Source organism: Oncorhynchus keta, chromosome 19 (genome assembly GCF_023373465.1).
Source record: "Oncorhynchus keta strain PuntledgeMale-10-30-2019 chromosome 19, Oket_V2, whole genome shotgun sequence".
Classification (NCBI taxonomy): domain Eukaryota; kingdom Metazoa; phylum Chordata; class Actinopteri; order Salmoniformes; family Salmonidae; genus Oncorhynchus; species Oncorhynchus keta.
Genome location: NC_068439.1, coordinates 53,135,823 through 53,144,611, shown reverse-complemented (window position 1 = coordinate 53,144,611; position 8,789 = coordinate 53,135,823). Strand labels below are relative to the sequence as shown.

The 8,789-nt window shown below is 42.1% G+C and overlaps 1 long non-coding RNA gene across 1 annotated transcript in view; it reads right to left on the bottom strand.

Annotated features, from left to right (window-relative positions):
* LOC127909420 (uncharacterized) overlaps positions 1 to 8,789 on the bottom strand; it is a 286,097-nt gene that overhangs the window by 172,080 nt on the left and 105,228 nt on the right. The gene's annotated exons all lie outside the window — the stretch shown is intronic.

Here is an 8,789-nt window from a genome sequence, read left to right as displayed (position 1 = left end):
ACCACTTCCACTATGAGCAAGCATGTATGAAAGGTTTCGTTCAAATCAAAAAGGGTGCAGTCAGAAAGTGATTGAAAGAATATGGAACGACCCAGGTATGGCAGAGCAGGTAGGCTAAACATTAGGCTATAGAATAGAATAACTTTATTTTTCCAGAAGGAACTTCACTTCTTTAAGAAATTCTGCAAGTCTCTTATGTCAGTGATGAACCAAGGAGCCTATAGGATTCCCGAGGGGCTCAAAGAACTTTCAAGCGGTCCCTGACAATATGGTTGCGTTCCCCTGCATACATTAACCAATGGTTGCGTTCCACATCATCGACTGTGCAGTCCGGCACCATATTGCTATAAAATATGTAGTCAAATACCTATACAGGCGTTGTGAGATCTGACATGTCAGCAACGCCTGGGCAAAGGAACGCACCCATGATGTGGTTAGCTCACCTGATATGTAAAATACATATCCAAGCATTGTACGATCTGGCATGCATAAGTAACATCGGAGCAGGGGGACACGACCATTAGCTCTACTACTATGGCAAACTAATAACCAGACCTACTGTATCATCAAGTTCAAAACTAGGGTTTTCGAGACTACAGAGAGGATGGCTGCTGACCATAGGTCTAGAGCTGTAACGATTGTCGTCGGGAGAAGGAGAAGAGGACCAAAGAGCAGCGTGGTACGTATTCATAATGATTTTAATAAAGATGAATACTGGAACAAAAAACAACAAACTAACAGTTCTGCAAGGTGCAACAAAAACACTAAGCAGAAAATAACTACCCACAAATCATAGTGGGAAAACAGGCTACCTAAGTATGGTTCTCAATCAGAGACAACGATGGACAGCTGCCTCTCATACCAGGCCAAACACAGAAATACAAAACCTAGAACAAAAACATAGAATGCCCACCCCAACTCACGCCCTGACCAAACTAAAACAGAGACCTAAAAAAGGAACTAAGGTCAGGACGTGACAAGAGCTGGAGAGAGAGGGTTGCGGACTTATGACTTGGGAGGAATGAAAGTGTATTATTCCAGACAGCTTTAACACTGAAATAATACACAATGGATCCTTCGCTAAGCCCTACCCCCGTGTTTACTGTGGGAACCTCAGGAAAACATTTCCCATGGAAACCCCATTCCCTGTTCAAAGTACTGGAGGAAAAACCCCTACAATGATCTCAAACTGTGTTTTAAAGGGTTGTATCATTTGCTTCATGTGTGGCACCCCTAAAGATGTCATATAGAATCCCAACGAACCATTTTCTTTAATCATGAAACTACCAGAGCTTCATGAAAGGGAATACGTTACAGAATCAAGTGGGAATTGGAAACATACTGGGATGGGGGAGAGTAAAAGTGTATAACAGAAATTATTATTTTTTTTAAACGTGTTTTTTCAAGTTTATTTTCAAATGGTAAAAGCACATGAACACAGACACCATTTCCATTTACCTCCAGGGGTCCCCACCTTCACAACCTAAAAAACCTATAGGCATTTTAATATCTACAGTGCCTTCAGAGAGTATTCACACCCCTTGACTTTTTCCACATTTTGTTGTGTTACAAAGTGGGATTAAAATGGATTTCATTGTCATGTTTTTGTCAATGATCTACACAAAATACACACTAATGTCAAAGTGGAAGAATAAATCTAAGGGTGGGTTGCACCAACATGGTTTACATTTATCTAGGATTAGAGCTAATCTAGGTTTTGTAAATCTATGTTTATAATTAATCAAAGATGTGTCGCACCACTTAATTTTAAATCTGTATCAGTAAATCTATGATTACCGGTTTTTAACTATGATTAGTGACATTTAACAGGTATTTTGTGAGTTGAAACAGAGGAGCTAGCCGATTTGACAAATGAGGCCAGAAAGTTGCTGTTCCTTGATAAAAGAATAACAATGTAACATTAGAACTACTGCAACTCCATCGTGAAAGGTTCTCATGGGTTGTTAGCCACCTGATCATGGCACTTCAAAAAAGTAAAAATGTATCCGCTTCGGAAAAAAAACTATTGTCGGAGATGGAGGACTATAGTAACGTAACTGTTACTGGAGAATAAAAAGACAGACAACACAACTGTCAAAAAGAAGGAAAGACACCTAAGACATTTTATGCGACAGACGTAATGGATCAACACGGATTAAAGAAAAGAGGGGGGCCCAAATAGGTAGAAAGCTTGCTGCAGCAGAGGAGAGGCAGGGGCTATGTCAGACCAGAGCCAGAGGGGGGCCTCCGCAGTGTTGCCAACTCCTCAGTAAGGAAAGTAGCTATTGGCTGTCCTAAAAGTCGTCATCGCCTAATTTGCATAATGGGTCATGTGCCTGTCATTGTGATGGACGCTGTAGGAGAGAGGAATAACATCGTGGGAGAGACAAAAAGTGAGTTAAAAACACCCTAAACATGTTTAGAACTACAAATGAGCAAGCTGCAGAGAGCGGCACAAACAGCGAATAAGAACCAGACATTTGAGGCCATACTCCTCCTTCAGCACTTTATGGACCCCATTGTTAATCCCCGTCATAACAGAGGCATTGTCAGTCCCCATCCCCAGGAGTTTCGCTTTTTTAAGACAACACTTCTCGAGGAAAGCCATAACAGCACGGGCTATAGATTTGGCATCTCCTCCCTCCAACTCAACAAGCCCCAGAAATGTTGATAGAATTGTCTGCTTGGTGTCACTAAAGTACCTTATCACAACCCCCAGGTACTTAGAAACACTTAACATCCGTGGACTCATCGAGGAGGAGGCTGAAACGCTGGTCACCCACATCTGCGACCAACTTTTTCAGAAAGTATGGTGCTAGAACACCATTTATAATTACTGTGCACTTTGTCGGGTGCATTTTGAAGTGGGTGACAGCAGTGGAGTCTGAGAAAGCAGCTCTACATGCTTCTCCAATGTGATCACATGCCAGCATGGAACAGTGTTCAGCGATAGCTAATGCCATGGTGGCCTCAGCCTTTTTTGCAGAGTACATTTTTTTAACCATAAATGGCAGCTTGTTTTGGGTGGAACTGTTATAAGGCTTTGCCTTTTGAGTATGTTTTTGAGTTGTGTTTTTTTACATCACCAAGTTTGGCGTAGAAATCAGCCTTACAATACAGGCAGTATGCCCGTGTATCATCTCGAATAAACGGCTTCAACCAGCCTTTGAATTCAGGGTTTGATTCCCACTCCTTTCTGTATTTTTGAGTGTACAGTTTAGACAGACATGATGAACTAGCCAGCTAGACGTTTAGCTTATGTCACAGAGAGGCACACACACAATGGACAAGGTGAGTAAGTGACTGAGCCTGTGTGAGTCAAATGTTGTGATTTATTTTTGTGCAGTGATTTATTTTAGACAAAGCACATTTCACATTTTACATTTACATCCCGCCCTGAATGTAAGCCAGGGCGGGATCAGCCAGCGGAAGCTTCCCGCATGCGCGATTCATTTGCAGTCTGGACACGGAGGGGTGAACATCTGCTCTGACTGCAGCTGGGAGGGACTGCTGTGAGTGTGAGTCCTGCTTTGGGACGGGGGTGGAGCCCACGGCAGCACCCGCTGCTCGTTGAGAAGAGTAAGAACGATACGTGCTTTCACGTCAGAGTCTCCACAAGTCTCTAATAACACCAGAAAAAGGGATTTAACCCAGTTTAATAGTTAATCCAGGTTGGTGCAACCCACCCTAACATTTGTAAAACATTTATGAAACATAAAACATGAATATATCGTGATTAGATAAGTATTAAACCCCCTGAGTCAATACATGTTAGAATCACCTTTGGCAGCGAGTACCACTGTGAGTCTTTCGGGGTAAGTCTCTAAGAGGTTTCCAGACCTGGATTGTGCAAAATTCGCCAATGTATTATTTTAAAAATTCTTCAAGCTCTGTCAAATTGATTGTTGGTCATTGCTAGATAACCATTTACAGGTCTTCCCATAGTTTTTCAAGCAGATTTAAGTAAAAACTTCAGCCTCTCAGGAATACTCACTGACTTCTTGGTAAGCAACTCCAGTGTAGATTTGGCTTTGTGTTTTAGGTTATTGTCCTGCTGAAAGGTGAATTAATCTTCCAGTCTCTGGTGGAAAGCAAACTGAACCAGGTTTTCCTCTAGGATTTTGCCTGTTTCTTTTTTCTCCTGAAAAGCTCCCCAGTCCTTAACGGTTATAAGTATACCCCTAACATGATGCAGCCACCACTATGCTTGGAGATTTGGAGAGTGGTACTCAGTAATGTGTTGTATTTGCCCCAAACATAACACATTGTATAGAGAAAAAGGTTCATTGCTTTGACACATTTTTTTGCAGTATTTCTCTGGTGCCTTATTGCAAACAGGATGCATGTTTTGAAATATTTTTGTTCTGTACAGGATTTCTTCTTTTCACTCTATTAGTATTGGGGAGTAACTGATGTTATTGATCCATCCTCAGTTCTCTCCTATCATAGCCATTAAACTAACTGTTTTAAAATCCACATTGGCCTCATTGTGAAATCCCTGAGTGGTTCCTTTCTTCTCCGGCAACCGAGTTAGGAAGGATGCCTGGATCTTTGTAGCGAGTGGGCTTATTTATACTCTATCTAAAGTGTAATTAATAACTTCTGCATGCTCAAAGGGATATTCAATGTCTGCTTTTCTTTTAACCCATCTACCAATATATGCCTGTCGGGAAGAGTGGTTGTGCCTGACTACACAAGCGGTAATGAATAAACACACAACAAAATATTTCAATTTCCAGATGCTTTTACTTTAGCTTTTCGTGTCTCTGGCACTCTAGTCCACAAGCTGTTCAAGCAAGAGGGTGGTTAAAGATGGCGGTCACCTGTAGTCTCCTGCGGTGCTGTGGCCTCAATGGCCCAGTCCGTAACTCTCCTCCTGAGGACTCTGTGGAAGGAGAGCGAAACACGGTGTAAGTGGGAGCGTAAGCACACTCTGGCTGCGTCTACCTAACTGATTCACTTGAGTGATTGAGTGATGTCCAGCCTGCACTCTTGTGCCAGTCAGTTGATTAGGGAATGCCTTGCAGGTGTGCTGATTATATAATCCTGCACAGGTGTGTTGGGTGAGCATAGCTGTGGCGCTGTCTTCGGCTGGCCTGGTGTTGATGATAACCACACTGCTGAACTGAGTGCCGTGGTCCACTGTGCTGCAGCCAGTGCCACTGTCCATGGTGCTGCACTGGGAGTCCTTCAGCCACACCTATGCTCATGCCTCTCACGGTGCCACACCCACTTCTTTGTGTTGGCTGTCAGGCCTGCCTGTCGGAGACAACCCAAGACACGGCCTCCCTTCTCCGTGTGGTCTTCCCACGTCTCCGAATGTATTACCACTTTGTCCAGGTAGGCCACAGCAAAGTCCCAATTTGGCCAGTCTTTGAAAGGTGGCTGGGGCCCCGTGAATGCCAAAAGGAAGCACAGTTTACTATTTGGCTTGGATACCAGGATGATGGGGCAGACCCATGGTCTTTTTGACTCCTCTATGGCGTCCAAGTCACACATCCTTTTGACCTCAGTGTGGATGGCTTTGCGACAAGCTTCACTGACCCTGTGCGGCTTCACGTGTACAGTCTTCCCAACTGGCGTACGGATATTGTGCTCTAGCATATCTGTTCACCCGGGCAAAAAGGAAAAGACAACCGTGTACTGATCAATGAAGTGTCTTACCTCTTGGAGTTGTTGGAAAGTAAGGTCTTACCCTGAGATGTAAAAATGTGTCATTTCCTCTGCAAGCTCCGTACATACAGTAGGCCACGGTAACATCATCCTCCTCCCACTTTTTCAAAAGGTTAATGTTATACACTTGCTCCCGTTGACGGCTGATCTGGCTGGTTTATCCTGTATGTCACTGGGCCTGGTTTCTCCATGACGTTATAGGGCTCCTGCTGCTGTTCATTCTGTTCAGAACAAGCTAGGGTTTTGATGCCATGTCATTTTGTAACTAACTACATCAAACATAGTGATAAAAAACGTTGACACTGTACATGACATGAGTTTTATGATACGGAAATGTGAAGTGCTCATTTGGACTCGTGGTTGTGTTTGGCTTGCTTGTATGACATCAAAGCAGTATTATAATCCTCAACATCTCATCTTTCAAAATACATTGAATTCTCTTAATTTACAGCATTTCCCTCACTAAAACAACAAAAAAATTGCGAAAGTTGCCAAATTAGTGTGAGGGATGGGGATAATTTCTTGTTTAGTGCGGTGCTCAAATTCAGAACAGCTGTCAGCCAAAACCCAACAAACGCTGAGCACTGACATAATTTATATAATTTTACTGTACTGCCACTGCGTTCCAGTTTAGGCACTTATCAGTCATTTTCAAGGGTTACCATCTTGGATAGTAGTACATTAGTAGTATGTTACAATGTAGTGTTAGTGTAGTAGTACAGTCCTGACATACTTTATCGATAACTAAAATATATATTGTAACGTCCTTTAAAAGCTACATGTTTATTGTCAGAATGAGCATTCTGGATATGTGTAATATATAAATCATTAGTGTCTCCCTGTTTCACCTTAGGTTATTTGTCTCAAAATTGTGTGTCAAAATGATTCCTAGGATGTGTTATGAAAAACTTTTAATGAAAGCATGCTAAAAACAAATCTTTTTAAAAATGCAATTAATGCAAAATCCATATCTAAACAACAACACGCTGAGACGAACCGATTATGAAAAAGACAAATAAATATAATCCAAACGGCAAAGAAAATCAGAAAAGCGCATATGCCTGTTCTCCGTATGGAATCATTTGAATACCGGATTTTATAACAACCTTTGTGTTTAGTCTAAACGACTGTTCGGTAGTAAATAAGACATCAGTGGTGCGGTAAAGGGCCCGAAAAAACATAAACAATATACTAGTGATGGGGACAGATATGGAAAACCCATTAGTTAATGATAGGCTCACCATTTCGTCTTTTTCACTACCATGTAATCCAATAGCAAAAATACAAGATACACTGTTCAAAACTGTTATTTTTTATTAAGTGCTGAATAGATGGTAAATATCAGTTTCCATACAATACTTGACTATAACTTGACTTATAATTTGTATCAAATGGCAGGTTGGGAAATATGACCGTTTCAGTTTCATTATCCTTATACAGTACATACGTAGGACAAATCATCAGAAATAGGGGTGTTGTAAAACAGTTGGCTACTTTAAAAATGTAGCACTGTGTTGTATGCCCTTTCTGCTCTATGCAACATTGTGCAAGATAACCTTTTTTTATGTGCCTGGTCAATTTATACAGTATTGCCTGTCTCTGCTCACAGTGTCTCAATGAAATTCAGATAATGAGTGGAATATATTGTTTATGTATAACCCAGGTATGTCAGCAGTGCATTGTACACGACACTGTAATTTCAAATGGTAGCACAAAGTGACTCTTTCCACTTTGTCATATGATGTAGTACTTACAGCCACATCCATCTGATTTGGTTTTACCTTCCAACATATATTGATGCCAAATCACTACATTTATGAGATAAAAATATAGAAAAGTACAGTGTTCAGCAGTTATCAAACTATATATATTGCATTTGGAAAGTATTCAGACCCCTTGACTTTTTACACGTTTTGTTATGTTACAGCCTTATTCTTAAATGGATTCAATATTTTTTATTTTGGTCAGGTCAGGGTGTGACTAGGGTGGGTATGTTAGTTTTTGTATTGTCTAGGGTTTTTTGTATATCTAGGGGGTTTTGTAAGTCTAGGTATATGTAGATCTATGGTGGCCTGAATTGGTTCCCAATCAGAGGCAGCTGTTTATCGTTGTCTCTGATTGGGGACCATATTTAGGTAGCTATTTTTCCATAGGGTATTTGTGGGTTCTTATTCAATGTTTAGTTGCCTGTCTGCACTACTCATATTTGCGTCATGGTTCGTTTTGTTAGTTTGTTCAGTGTTGTGTCTTTATTAAAGCAGTATGTACGCTTACCACGCTGTGCCTTGGTCTCCTCCTTACAACGAACGTGACAGTATTCAAATTTAAAACTATCACACTTTCAGTATTCAGACCCTTTACACAGTACTTTGTTAAAGCACCTTTGGCAGCGATTACAGCCTTGAGCCTTCTTGGGCATGAAGCTGAAAACTTGGCACACCTGTATTCGGGGAGTTTCTCCCATTCTTCTCGGCAGATCCTCTCAAGCTCTGTCAGGTCGGATGTGGAGCGTTGCTGCAGAGCTATTTTCAGATTTCTCCAGAGATGTTCTTTTGGGTTCAAGTCCGGGCTCTGGCTGGGCCATTCAAGGATATTCAGAGACTTGTCCCAAAGCCACTCCTGCGTTGTCTTGGCTGTGTGCTTAGGGTCGTTATTGGAAGGTGAACCTTTGCCCCAGTCTGAGGTCATGAGCGCTCTGGAGCAGGTTTTCATCAAGGGTCTCTCTGTACTTTGCACCATTCATCTTTGCCTTGATCCTGACTAGTCTTCCAGCATGACGCTGCCACCACCATACTTCACCTCGGGGATGGTGCCAGGTTTGGCATTCAGGCCAAAGAGTTCAATCTTGGTTTCATCAGACCAGAGAATCTTGTTTCTCATGGTCTGAGAGTTTGCCTGTTGGCAAACTTAATGCAGGCTGTCATGTGCCTTTTACTGAGGAGTGGCTTCCGCCTGGCCTCTCTACCATAAAGGCCTGATTGCTGAAGTGCTGGTGCGATGGTTGTCCTTCTGGGAGGTTCTTTCATCTCCACAGAGGAACTCTGGAGCTCTCTGAGTGACCATCTGGTTCTTGGTCACCTCCCTGACCAAGGCCCTTCTCCCCTGATTGCTCAGTT